Source organism: Tenrec ecaudatus, chromosome 9 (assembly GCF_050624435.1).
Source record: "Tenrec ecaudatus isolate mTenEca1 chromosome 9, mTenEca1.hap1, whole genome shotgun sequence".
NCBI classification, from domain to species: Eukaryota; Metazoa; Chordata; class Mammalia; order Afrosoricida; family Tenrecidae; genus Tenrec; species Tenrec ecaudatus.
The window spans coordinates 66,297,121-66,311,358 of record NC_134538.1 but is presented as its reverse complement, the minus strand read 5'-3'; the positions used below and the strand labels follow the sequence as shown (position 1 = coordinate 66,311,358).

Below are 14,238 nucleotides of genomic sequence, written 5' to 3'. Positions count from 1 at the left end.
ATAAACAATCTTCTTGACTGAATAATAGTCTCCCGAGCATTTCTCACCTAAATTGCAACGTGTTAACTTTCACAATAAGTTTTAAAACTGTGAGTGTCACCTGTATGTTTTGTGGATACTGCAATGAATTAAGGAAATCATATAAGAAATAGAAAGTAATGTTGGCAGGACAGTTGGCATCAGAATAAATAATTCAGCAACGTGTTTTTCTATGTAATTTGGAAAAGTTTACTTGGATCAGTTATCAGGCACCAAAGAACAGAAAATCATATCATTGTGTGCTCACCGCCCTGATACGATCCTAAAGACAAGTGGGTGCATAAGCAAATGTGGTGAAGAAAGCTGATGGGGCCCGGCTATCAAAAGATATAGCATCTGGGGTCTTAAAGGCTTGAAGGTAAACAAGTGGCCATCTAGCTCAGAAGCAACAAAGCCCACATGGAATAAGCACACCAGCCTGTATCATCATGAGGTGTCGAAGGGATGAGGTATCAGGTATCAAAGAACAAAAAAACCATATCATAGTGAATGAGGAGGGGAGTGCGGAGTGGAGACCCAAAGCCCATTTGTTGGCCACTGGATATCTCCTTACAGAAGGGTCCCGGGGAGGAGACGAGCCAGTCAGGGTGCGATGTATCAACAATGAAATATACAACTTTCCTCTAGTACCTAAATGCTTCCCCCCTTCTCCAACTATCATGATCTCAATTCTATCTTACAAATCTGGCTAGACCAGAGGATGTACACTGGTACAGGTAGGAACTGGAAACACAGGGAATCCAGGGAGGATGATCACTTCAGGACCAAAGGTGTGAGTGGCGATACTGGGATGGTGGAGGGAGGGTGGGTTGGAAAGGGGGATCTGATTACAAGGATGTACATATAACCTCCTCCCTGAGGGACAGACAACAGAAAAGTGGGTGAAGGGAGATGTCGGACAGGGAAAGATATGACAAAATAATAATTTATAAATTATCAAGGGTTCATGAGGGAGGGGGGAGCAGGGAGAGAGGGGAAAAATGAGGAGCTGATGCCAGAGTCTTAAGTGCAGAGCAAATGTTTTGAGAATGATGAGGGGAATGAATGTACAAATGTGCTTTACATAATTGATCTATGTATGGATTGTGATCAGAATTTTATGAGCCCCTAATAAAATGATTTAAAAATAACAATAATAATTTTTTTTAAAAAATGCATACTTGAAATGGTGTTACCACAGATTGAGATGCCAAAAATACATGTAACTGGTATAATGGAGGATATTTTGCCTACTTAGAGGTGGAGCTGTTATTCTAGCTCATCATCTATGCATTTTCAGGTTTCCTCATTAGGTAAATTTAATTGAACTTTCATGGAATTCATAGATATATTTTAAAACTTGTTTCATTGTTATAGTTCTTATCTTTTTGTCTGTGTATTGTTAGTTGAAGGTGGATCTGGAATAGTTCGGCCATTCTTGTTGCTGGAAAGGGGCAGTGGATTACTTTCTATGTCACTCTCCATTCAGGTAAAAGCAGAAACAAAAACTGAGACTGAGCAAGATCTGTTTGTAGGAACAAATGTTCGTTAATTGTTTAAGGACATCAATTCTTCTATATAGGTAGCCCAGTGAATCCTAATCAAGATATATTTTTAAAAAATCATCTAGACATATTGTCATGTGTCTAAATGTTTAAAGAAAAAGAGATGTCAGCAACACGAAAAAAAAGAGAGATGTATTTGAAACAAAACATGGGGATAATAAAAACAGGTAAGAAATTTATCCCCCCAAACATAAGACAATAAGACCATAAGACAATAGAATACCATCTTTAATGTGCTGAATAACTTTATATTGGAAATAATTGTCATGTAATTATTATAATTAGCTAAGTTCCCATTCAAGCGAGAAAGGGGGAAAAAAGGTTTTTTGAGACAAACGATGTTTGGGAGTGTTTTCTTTATGGAAAGAACTACTTAAGCATGTAATTAAGCAAGAAGAGAATGAACTCAGAGTTAAGGAATAGGTAGCAAAAGGCAATGCTGAAGAAACGATTTATGAAATGTTGAACAAATATAAACAGCATCTACTGTTAAAGTTATCACAAGCCATTATTGTGAAGAGAAGGCACCCTGGCGGTGCAGTGGTTACAGTTGGGATGCTCACCGCCATCTCAGCAGCTCAAACTCATAAAAAGTTACTCCCCTAAAGAGTTACTGTCTCAGAAACCCACAGAGCTTATATGCTATAGTGTCCTAAAAGGTCGCTATGAGTTGACATCAACTTGAGGGCAGTGAGTTTTTAAATTTTTTCTAAAAACACAGTAGAACTAGAGTAATAGCAAATAATACAACAAATACGGAGACCCTTCGCAGCGAACAAATGTGAAGTTCCTTATCATGTTGGAAGGAGTCCGGGCAGTGCAGTGATGACTTTGGCTGCTAACCACAAGACCAGCAATTCGAAACCAGCCCTTCTCCGCGAGGAAATGATGGGGCTTTCCATTCCCATAAAGAGTGAATCTCGGAAACCCACAGGGGCAGTTCTATCCTGTTCCATAGGGAGTCGGAAGGGCTCGCTGACGGTGCGTTTGGTTTAGAGATTTTTAAAACAATCTTTGTGGAGCCAAGGGAGTGCAGTGACTAATCCTGTCCTTGAGAAACAAAAGGCCTGTGGTTTAAACTCATCAGCAGTTGCATGGTTGGAAAATGTGGCACTCTGCATCTGAAAAGATGTATAACTTCGAACACCCTGAAGAGCTCGAACTTATACATGTATTTAACTCTGTCAAGAGTTACAGCCTGGAAAACTCACAGGGGGAAATTCTTCTCTGTCTCACAGGGTCACTGAGTCAGAATTGACTAGACGGCAATGAGTTTGTTGTACAGACTCTGTAATGTTGGGGGCGAGAGTGCAACTATTGATTTGTTGTATTATATGTACTTAATAAAACTGTAAGAGAGGCATGTAAAATAGAAATAAAAGATAGACTCTTTTTTGTAGTAGAAGAGATTAAAGTCGAAAACAGGATTTATAATAGATGAGAGGAAAAGAATATGAAAATATAGATAGAAAAATAAAATCCAGGAAAGTCAATACCACAAATTATTTTGCAAATGTGAACGACTGTTGGAAAGATGTAAATATTATATATTTTTAGTAAATATAAGTATGTTTACTCAAAACTCACTGCCATCGAGTCAATACTGATTCATAGTGACCCATAGGACAGGGTAGAACTGCCCCTGGGTTTCCAAGGCTGTAACTCTGAGGGAGTAGGGACCCTCACTTTTCTCCTCAAAAGCTGCTGGTAAATTTGAACTGTTGACCTGGAGGTTAGCAGCCAATCATTATCACTATGCCACCTAGACTCCTGCATCAGTATGTGTAGTATGTATAAATGTTTATAATAAATCGAAGGAGCCCTGGTCTCCGAAGGTTAAGCACTTCCGTGCTGACGGGAGGGCTCAGACAGCAGCAGCTCCAGGGTCGGCTTCCTTAAAGTTTCACAGCCTGGAAGCCATAGGGAATGCCTTTTATTCTGTCCGACAGGCCACCATAGTCAGAAACAACATAATAGGAAAGGGTTTTATAGTGAGTAGAAATAGATTTATCATTTAATAGAGTGTCTCACATTGCATTTTATCTTAACTCTTTAAATATCTATTGTTGTAGTTTTTATTGTTGTATCCTTGATATTTTTTATTCTTTTTCTGAACATGTGGTTTCGATGGAAGTTGCCAGCCCACTGTGTATGTAACTTGTTTTGACAAATTTTATGTGAGTTCATGCTGATGTGTGCTACTTTGGGGTGGAAATGTTAACATCCAGCGTATAACTTACCAAGTTTTCTCTTTTCTCCTATTACAACCACTGGCAATGTTGTGCGGGATGTCTGCTTTGAGTCCCAGAGTACCTGTGTGGAGCTTAACTCCCAGCAAACGCTTTAGGGCATCCAGAGAGAGAAAGAAATCTTTGATGTTTTGAACTATTGAAAAGTAGAAGGTGTTTTTTTTTTAAACCAAAGAATAAGATAGCTCATCCTCAATGATGTTACAAGAAGAATCTATGAAGCATGTAAAAATAGACTTTAATAAAAATAAAGAATGGGAAAATAAGATGCATAAAAGCATTAATCGGTAGAAAACCAGCACATCAATATTATCTGGCTAAATAATCTTTTTGATAGAGAATTATTAATGATAAAGAAAATCACTTTCCTAGCGAAAGAAATTATTTCGAAGGGAGATATAACATCCTGGATGTTTATACATCCAACATACAGGGCCCACAAATATAGAAAGTCAAAATTAATTCAAAATCCAATGCGAGAGGAAGTGGTGAGACTCAGAATAAGCCAATCCTTGCACTCTCACTTCCCTTTTCCAGTCCACGCTGCCGAGGACTACCCAAGAGACCTACTACTTGGCTACAGCATTCAAGAAGCAATGTACCAGGTATGATGAGAAAGAAATACACACATTTTTCTTAATAAAGGAGAATAGATAAAGAGCGCACAGTTCTTCACTTCCAGATTTTATGAGGATGAAATGTATGAGTGACCAGGGCCATCTTACTAGAGATTTCTTATTATATTGTTGTTGTTATTGTTGTTTGGTGCCATCAATTCTTTTCTGACTCTGCGCAACCCAATGAACAACAGAAGAAAACACTGCCCTGTCCTCTCCATCCTCTTCCTTGCTGAGTTTTTAAGCCCATTGTTGCAGCCGCTTCCTCGATGCATCCTTCCTCTTTACCCATGACCTTCTAAACATGATGTCCTTTCTATGAACACCAGCCATCGTGGGCTTACAGGTGAGGAAATTGAGAATTGGAGATGTTAGTTAACTTACTCAGAGACAGAAGACATGGCGACCACTGGGATGACACAGCTTTGGACTCGTTCAGCTTCAGCGCATGTGATACTATCATGAAGGCCACAAGTATGGGACGTTTAAGTAGATCAAAGATAAATTTAAAATTTTTCCATATCAGAGACTTTTTGCGGTCTTTAGATGACATTAAAAAATTAAGTGTGTCCCTGTTATGTCTACTTTCTCTAATGTTTTCCCAATGGAAGTCTGAGACTTTTCCACCAGAGAAGACTGGTTTATATTCTCCAGGAGCCAAGTGGAATGCCATGAATGAGAATGTCATTGCCCTGAATACCTTCGGTTCCCTCATAACCACAGATCCAGTAAGTCTAAAACAGACATGCAAACTTCCTGCTTATTTGACCCGTCCATTCCGGGCATGCTTCTTGTACCACAAAACGTTATTCATCTGTAGGAATTAAAGAGATTTCTTCAAAAAGAGACATCTCCACCCCTACCACCAATATAATATAGCCTTCAACTTAGCACTACCAATGAACTTTCATAGTTCTGTTTACGGATTTCACAGAACTACCAAAGAGAGAAGACACCAAGACCTTGGAGCAGGCCACACAGCTGCCTGGACAAGGTATCTTTTTCTGGAGCTGGTCTTCCCTACGCATGCTGCTCAGAGCCCCCCACCCCCACCCCCTTTCCTGGGAACCTTACCCTGAAAATTCTGCAGACATCGGTGGCAGGCAACAATGAAGGACGAGGCTGGGAAGTTGACAGTTTCAGTTTGAAGGTCCTGGGAAGAAGCTCTGAACTTTGTTCAAATTTCTTCAGCCTTACGTAGTCTCTTAGGATTGTTGAAGTACCACAAACTCGGTGATTTGCAAACATTGGGGTGTTTTCTCTCCTAGTTCTGGAAACTACCCTAGGTGTCCAAGTTCAAGAGAACCTACTTTTTCATGTCCACAAACTACTAATAACCCCAGACTTTCTTAGCCTTGTAGATGCAGTTTCACATGGCCATTAGCTATTTGTCAGTATCTTTTTCCCCTCTTGTGTTAAGATGCTGGTCTAATTGATTCTGGTTGGAGTAGGACCCCTCACTACTCTAGAAGATCCTCACTGGAACGTATTTTCTTTGAAGATTCCGTGTCTGCATAAGGTCACAATCACAGGTATCAGTATTCAACTTCTTTTTGAAGACACAGTTCAATCCATAAACCCATCCCAAAACAATAGGAAATCAACTGTTTCTGTCTGGGTTCTAGAAGATTGATGTGCTGTTGTTTTTAAAATTTTAAATCTAAATCTAAATACCAAGTATCAAATAATTCATACCTCTAAAAGTCTACAGTAAGCAGTTGTCTTTGATATGTATAAGCATTTTTAATGTAGGTATACACCTCAGCCAGTGCATATACTCAAAACCTCATGACTATCAAGTCAATTCTACTCACACCCACCCACTCGGCCACTGTAGAACTGCACATCTTTACGAGAGCACAGAGTCTCCTCTTTCTCAGGAGGCTGGCGAGCAGATTCACACTGTTGATCTTCCAGTTAGAAGCCCTATGTGTATCTCCCTTCTCTACCAGGGCCCCTTATGTGCATGTTAATGTTGCGTAAAGTCACATTTCTTCTTCAATTCATTCTGGCTGAGATATCTAGCTGCAATTCTCCTTGCATTTACTTAAAGTTGAGCTGTTAGTTTTATTGCACATTAATAGAATTAATGCCGAGACATTGAAATGAAAATAAACGTATGCTTTGGGACTGCACATCCCAAGTGCCACAGAGCATTTCTCAACCCTTGCGATGATGGTTGTGGTTCATGTCTTATGGAGGAAACCCTCCAGTTGAAGTCTAGAGAGTTCTTCAATGAACTCTTCAGAATATTTTAAAATTTTACTCTCTACCTTGCTGTCTTTCATATTCCTGGAATGTCACTTTCTAGCTGGGGTGAGATTGTTGGTGGCGGTACCTGTGGAGTTGACTCTGACTCATGGCAACCCCATCTGTGAGAGGAGGATTTCTCTGTAAGGTGTTCAGAGCTGTGTGACCTTTCAGAAGCAGATTACCAGCTCTAGCTTCCAAACCTTTGCAAGTGTGTTTGAATCTCCAACCTTCGGCCTAACAGAGCCTTTAGCCATGTGCATCACTCAATGATATATATATATATACTGAATCAAGTTTTCCCAGGACCATTGACTTACTATGACACTCTGTCTTCAGTAGCATAGCCACTTCTGTCATATACCAAAAGGCAGCTTTTCTCCAGGAACAATTTAGGGCCACTGTGATGTCTCAATCAGATCAAAGCAGTCAAGACAACAAACTCAGATGCTGGCAAGGGCTGGCAAGTGAAGTTAGGGGTGATTCCATTTAAGAGAGTAGTAAATGTGGTCATTGCCTGCTTAACAGAGGGAAATCGCCATTCGGAGTGACCATGAAGAGGAGCAGCTGTACAATTCGTGGGACCCAGTACAAAATGAGAAGGGCTCATCACGATGGCAATGACAGAGCCTCAAAGCACAGATGGGACTTTTCTGAGCATAGGGAATCTCGAGGCTACAGGGGTTGTACACCCATGAAGTTGGCCTTGGACAAGAGGGAATGTGGGCTCAGTGTTAACGGGAGCAGCAGCTACTCAGTGTGATCCCAGAAAACTCAGGATGAGAGCCTCAATGGGTGCTGTCAGAGGTGTGTTGCCTCCAGAGGGTCCATCTCTTAAAGACCCCACCCCTCTGCTACCTCTCCCAGGGCCCACCCTCTACCACTTTGACAAGCTCCTAGAGAGGACTCAGAAGTACAATCGCAAACATATTCAGAGCAGCAGAGGGTAGCTTCGCAAACTGCCAAGGAGTTTGCAGACAGCTGTGAGCACATCATTGGACTCTGAGTGGTTGTTATCTTGCCCTTGAGTCAGTTACAACTCGTGATGATCCCATAAAACAACAGAACACATTCTTGGCTGGTCTTGTGCCAATTTAATGACGAATGAAATGCTTGAGTTCCTTGTTTCAGCAACTGTGTTTTGAGTGCTTTCCCACCTAAGAAGTTGATTCTCTGGTGCTCTGTATTACATTGTGATCACAGAGCTTTCATTGACTGACTTTGAGGAGTAGATTTCCAGGCCTTTCTTCCAAGTCTGTCTGGAAGCTCTGCTAAAAATTTTCGCCATGAGTAACTGGGCTGCTATTGGAAGAATGGGTAGGTAGCATTGTTTCCGGCATCATAGCAACGCAAAAGTTACCACAGTAACATGGACTGATAGCCAGGTGGTGGAGGCTCAGAGTAAATCTCTAGTTAATGGAACCCTTCCATTTATTTTACCCTTTCGCTTCTTTCTATTCTAAAACCGAGTGAATGTGTTTTACTGAACTGTGATACATAAATATCCTTCACTTCTATTCATTTTAAAATTTAATTTATAAATGTCTACATGTTGATTATATTTCAACTATAAGCAGTAAGTAATTGCATTTTAAATGCACTAAACATAATGTATATGTACTCAACTATATCAAACCCTGGACTTACTATTAGCATTTTGACATATTTCTTCCAAATAATTTTGTTTGTATGAAAGAAGAAATTATTACAGGTATATTTGAAAAGTTCATATAATCCCTTTCCTTCACCTTCAGAATTAGCCACCAAGTTGAAGCTCTTATAAATTTCCTATCGATGGTTTTATAGTTTTAACTTAAGTAAATATATAGAATTCTTTTATTTATGTTTAGCAAAAATTATGTATTTGTAAGTTTTATCCCAACACATTCAAAATAAATTAATTTTATGTAAATACATATGTGATTTTTAATTACTGTATAGTAACTTTCTTTTTGTATATAGGATGATTTGGTCATATGTCATAAATGAATCCTTATACTTCTGATTTATATTGCAATGTGCAGCAAAGATTGTTGTGTATATGTATAGGCAAGTCTCTCAAGGTTGTACATAGGTTGTAAAGTATCTTCAAGTTGTTAGTATTTTGAAAATATACACTCCAGGAAATATAATAACTGTTATACCCACAATTAGTATTTGAGTATTCCCATTGTTTACATCTTATATTACTCAAATTTAATGAGCTATTAGGTTTTTTTTAAACTGATGAGTATTAAGTAGTGTGTCATTGCTGACCTATTTTATTCTCCCTGGTTATTGATGACATTGTATTCTCATTATTAGGTTTTTTTTTTAATTCTGTGAAGTACACATTTACATATTTTGCAATGATTTTTAAGTTAGAAATTAGATAGTCTATTGACATAATGGAATTCTTCATATATTCTGGGTATAGATTCTTGTGAGTTGTAAGTTTAGCAAATATCTTCTCTGATTCTATAGCTGTTTTTTCCACATTCATTGCTTTACAGAAAATTTTGATTTCAATGTAGCTAAATATATCATCTTTAGCTTTTATGATTTGTGGTTTATATGTCTTGTTTCATAAATCTTTTTTTCACACTAAGCTTATAAATATATATTAAATATATAATTATAAATACTTTTTAAAGTTTTACTCTCCATATTTGTTTTTAACCTTCTGGGATGTAGTTTATGTTTGGTGCAAGGTAGGATTTTTTAACGTTTTGATTTTTTCTAAATGAAATTTTTCTAGGGCCACTTAATAGTACCTTCTGCCTCTGCTTACTTGAAGCTACTTCTGTTTTCTGCCAAGTTTGTATATGTATGTTCTAGTCCATCAGATTGATTTGTCTTCTCCTTTGCTAATAATACGAAAAACCCTGGGGATACCATGGCTAAAGAGCTTGTCTACTAACTGAACAGTCAGTGGCCAAATGCAATTTGAACCTACCAGCCCTTTCCGGAGACAGATATTGCCGTCTGATTCTGCAACAATGTACAGCCTTAGAGACACTGTGACATGGTTCTTCTCCGACCTATATGATCTCTAGTCGTTGTAATCTATTCAACAATATTTTTCATTTATATTATAATAATTGATCATAATTATTGGTAGCAAATAAAGCCCATTTATTTTGTGCATTTTTGGATGCTTGAGACTCCAATGAACACTGCTAATAAAAGAGTGGTTTTGTGATGTACCATATAATAAGGAAGACAGCAGAAGAACTGATGCATTTTAATTATGATACTGGAGAAGACGATTGAAAATACTCTAGACCGCTAACAGGACAAACAAATCTGTCATGGAAGAACATTGCTTAAATGCTTCTTAGAAGCAAGGATGGCAAGATTTCTTACATATTTTGGGAAGCGATCAGTCCATGCAAAAGGACATAACACTTGGGAAAGTAGAGGGTTACTCCAAAAGAGCAAGACCCTCAGTGAGACAGATGGACAGACACCATGACTGCACCTCAAAGCACCAAACGAGAACGTGGTTTGGAGATTTGATAATACTCGTCATAAAAAATGTGCCCAGGAAGCGATCAGTGGATGATAACAATGACTATAAACACAAGCAAGTATTCAGATAGTGCCTCTACTATCTGTACCCTATCTATTATCCCTAAACCCAATCCGGGGACAACCGTGCTTCTGCAATAGGCCTAGATGTAGTGAGAAGGAAGAAGGACTGTTTCTGTTTTTCTGAGGCTGAGACCTTAGATCGTCAGGAATACTGTTGTCTGGTGCCATCAAGTTAACTCCGACTCATGGGAACCCCATGCGCTGCAGAGAAGAACCATGCTCCGTAGGATTTGCAATGGTGTGATTGTTTAAATTGTATGTGTGTGTATGTATATGAGGATATATTTATAGCAGTCAACTCCATGACGTGATCTTCTGTGAAGTAATCAAATGGTTAATCTGGTCACAGTCTTGATATGATTGAGGGAGAGTTCATTCAGGGTGTGGCCTACTCTTGGTGTAGATTAATAACAGGTAGAAGCTAGCTCACTTCGATGGCTGGATCTGGATCTGGTTTGTTATCTTCCTGTTGTGTCACCTGCTGACCCCAGATGCCATCAGCAGATTGCCAATGCTGGGTTCATTCAATTTTGCATCCACCAGCCTGTGGCCTCCCTGCTTCATCTTCTTGTTTCCTGTTTGCCAGACCCTACAACCACTTGAAGTCAAGAAAAGTCTTCAACTTACCTCTGATCTGGGAACTTGGACAAGCCCGGACTTACCTATTTCGACAACTATGTGAGACATTTCTTGATAAAAATCTCTTTCTCTATATAGACACATATACGAGTCGCTGGTTATTCTTTTCTGGAGAACCCAGCCTACCACAAATATCTCTACGTTTGATGGGAAACTTGGTGATGATTCCTGAAGATGATTGCTTTGTTGCTGTTAGATAAATACCAACTAAGAACTCACTGCAGTGGGGTGGATGCTACTCCTAGTAGCCCCGGAGGACAGCAGAACTGCCCCTGTGAGTTTCCAAGACAGTCATTGTTTACAGGAATAAGAAGGCCCATTTTTTTTGCCTGCAGAGTGACTGGCAGTTCTGAAATGATGACCTTCCAGATCTCAGTCCAACTGGTAATCACGATGCCACCGGGTGCCTTCTAACGAATAACAGCTCTGTAGTGTAGAGCAGATTTGCCCCATTCGTCGGCACAACTTTTACCAGCACAACAGCTGGTGGGTGCAAATCGTCACCATTTTGGTTAGCAGCTCATCAACCAAGGCTGAACATCACAGGACACAGTTACTGTAATTGCTGTCACTTGATTGTACATGTGCGGAATGTTGAATTCTCAAAAGTTGCATTGTCATATATATGAAGATAAGTAAAAGAGTATTGCTACAAAATTACCAAAATCTTCATTAAATAAAGGTATCAAAATGGAAAGATATTGGTTCTTGCCACATTTTCCATCGAGATTTGTACATTTCTTAAGGTAGTGTCTCCTCTTTAATTCCACCGCAAATAATTCTGCATTCTTTGATTCACACCACGTCAAACTGGCAGTTTTGGTAAAGTGTCTGCTCCTTTTCATGTTTTATACTTTGAGTTGGGGGAACCAAGAGAAGTCTAAAGGAGAAAGATAAGCTGCAAGGTTGATGGGGTGAGGTCTGATTTTCATTGAGCGAGGAGGTACCTTTGCTTCCCTTAAAGAATGAGCTGATGCGTTGTTGTGATGGAAAATTAAATTTCAGCATAGTTTCCTCTCTTATTCTCACCAATGGCATTTTCGTTTTCTTACCATTTTCTCATAACAATTACCTATTATCTTCCTCTCTCCTTAAAGAAAGTATATTACGATGACTCTCTTTGGCATCCCCCCAAACAGTCTCCACCCGACAGCATTCTCAGCTGATGGCTGCCTTAAGTGTAATTGGTCCGCAGATCCCGTTGGAAGATGTTGCTTTGAGGGGATCTTTTGGGGAAGGCACCCTAAGGAACCTCATATAAACAGAGAAGTGTCACTGACAGACTTTATCAACTGGTCACAGATGATCATAGGTTTGAAATAAACCTGTGCATGTATGCACTGAAACTCTAGGACCAACAGGTTTTAAAATTTATCTGCACAAGCACACACCTGTGATGGTGTATGTATCTGTGTGACAACAATACAGACAAATAAAAGTGTTTGGATTGACTACTTCTTTGAAACATCCTTGAGAAGCTTGAAGGCATCCCTGTTTATCATTGGTCACTAACATGGAAAACTACATACTGCCTGATGAAAGACAGGCACAGCCAAGGCATTCTGACTTAGTGCTTTGGGGCATGGTGCTTCGCCTCTGTAAGCCAGGTTTATTACCTGTAAAATGGGAATGTCTATTGTGCCTCCCCCTTGGGAATTTTAGAAGGTTAACTTTTTACTTTTGGGGAGCATTAGCTGTTTTATTTTATTTTTAATATGCCCCCAGGGGAGAACTATGATTAAGAGGATCAGATGGCACCGCAATCACATCTCTGGTGTGTTTTTCTGACAAAGGATAAAGGCATCATTTCTCCGTGCTTAAAACCCCACTCAGTCAACTTTTCCTTTTCCCTCCTCTCCTAAGGGTGTGGGAGCCCTCCTGAGAACTTTCCAGCAAGCCAGCCTACATTCCCTGTGATTACCTGAATGCTGTCATGCGCACACTGTCAGGCTGGATCACCTCACTGCACAAGGCAAGTGCTACTGTTTGCACAGACAACGGGGCGTTGACTATGTAAGATCATTGTAAAAGTTTGTAGTTATGTATGAGTCAGATCATCCCAAAATTAGAAAGGAGAGTCTACCTTCAGATTTTATACATAATATCTAGAACTCCCAAATGGATAGTTTTAGGGGGCAAGGGCACAGGCATGTGATTGAGTGTTACTTCATGAAACAGTTCCTTTGGCCCTTAAAAAATTGTAGCCTAAAATTCCCTTTCTTCCTCCCAGAAGAGCTCATCCAAGTGGATTTTAAAAATATGTATATATATATATATCCTGCCTCCGCAGTGGCTTTTAATATATATATATTATTTACTAGATGCCACAAAGTCAGTTCTGAGTCCGCATACACTTGAACTTCTGATTATTTCATTGGCAGCTGAGCATGTTAACCATTTGTTAACCACAGGACACTTTTCATTAAGAATCCCAAATGAATTCTAGGACTTTGGGTAGAATTTCATTTTTCTTAGAGATTATTCCCCAAGGTACTCACATTTGAAAATAGACGAGTGATGTAGGCTTATGTCCTTTAGTCAACCCCTCTGAGCTTCTTTTGTTCACCACTAGAGGAGTAATAGAGAAAGACTGTGCACTGCTTATGAAAACGTTGGCAACACAATCATTCCTAGAGTTTGGGGGCTTGTAGCTGCATCTGCCGTATGTACCAGTCTTCCAATGGTGTCCTTCCTTTGTGTGTGTCACTGGTCTTTTTATAATTCAGGTGTGATTAGGTTTAGAGCCCACCACACCCTGGTTAAATGTCATGAATGTAACAAAAAATAAATCCTATTTTTTACACAAGGTATTATGCACAGATACAGAGGTGATGACTCAGTACATTCTTGGGTGAACATAATCCCACCACACTGATTTTGGTTAATCACACATATATTCTGAATGTACATTTGAACTTGTACTTGGGCTCTGTACTTTGATGAATAGAGAAACAGGTTAATTCCAAGGTGAATCTCCTTTGGCTGGAAGTATTGTTGCCTCGTGCCTTGTGGGAGGAGTAGAGGGTGGCAAGGGAGAAAACTGGAGGTTGTGGGAGGGAGATGGCACAATAATCAGGGGGTTGCTGCATTGTTTACTTTTACCTGGAGGATAGCTTAATGCGTCACAACACAGTCAGTTAGAAGTAACAGATAATTATTTAAATCAAGAATTATCCCTCTCCTATACCAATATTGTATACCACGTCTTAATGGGAAACATCTATAAGTAACAGTCTTAGGTGCCATCAGTCAGAGAGGATAATAGAAACCTGGCCTGGTCTCTTTGAATCATAAACCTTTAGGGTTGTGTCTGTACAATACTGTTGT

At 39.5% G+C, this 14,238-nt stretch overlaps 1 long non-coding RNA gene across 7 annotated transcripts in view; it reads right to left on the bottom strand.

The window, feature by feature from the left end:
• The window catches only part of LOC142456857 (uncharacterized), a 108,112-nt gene extending 103,066 nt beyond the window's left edge, over window positions 1–5,046 (bottom strand). For all 7 annotated transcript variants that reach the window (XR_012786107.1, XR_012786106.1, XR_012786103.1 and 4 more), the window contains exon 1: window positions 4,834–5,046. This is a non-coding gene — a long non-coding RNA (uncharacterized LOC142456857). The remainder of the gene's footprint in view (window positions 1–4,833) is intronic.
• Between the last annotated feature and the right edge of the window lie 9,192 nt (window positions 5,047–14,238).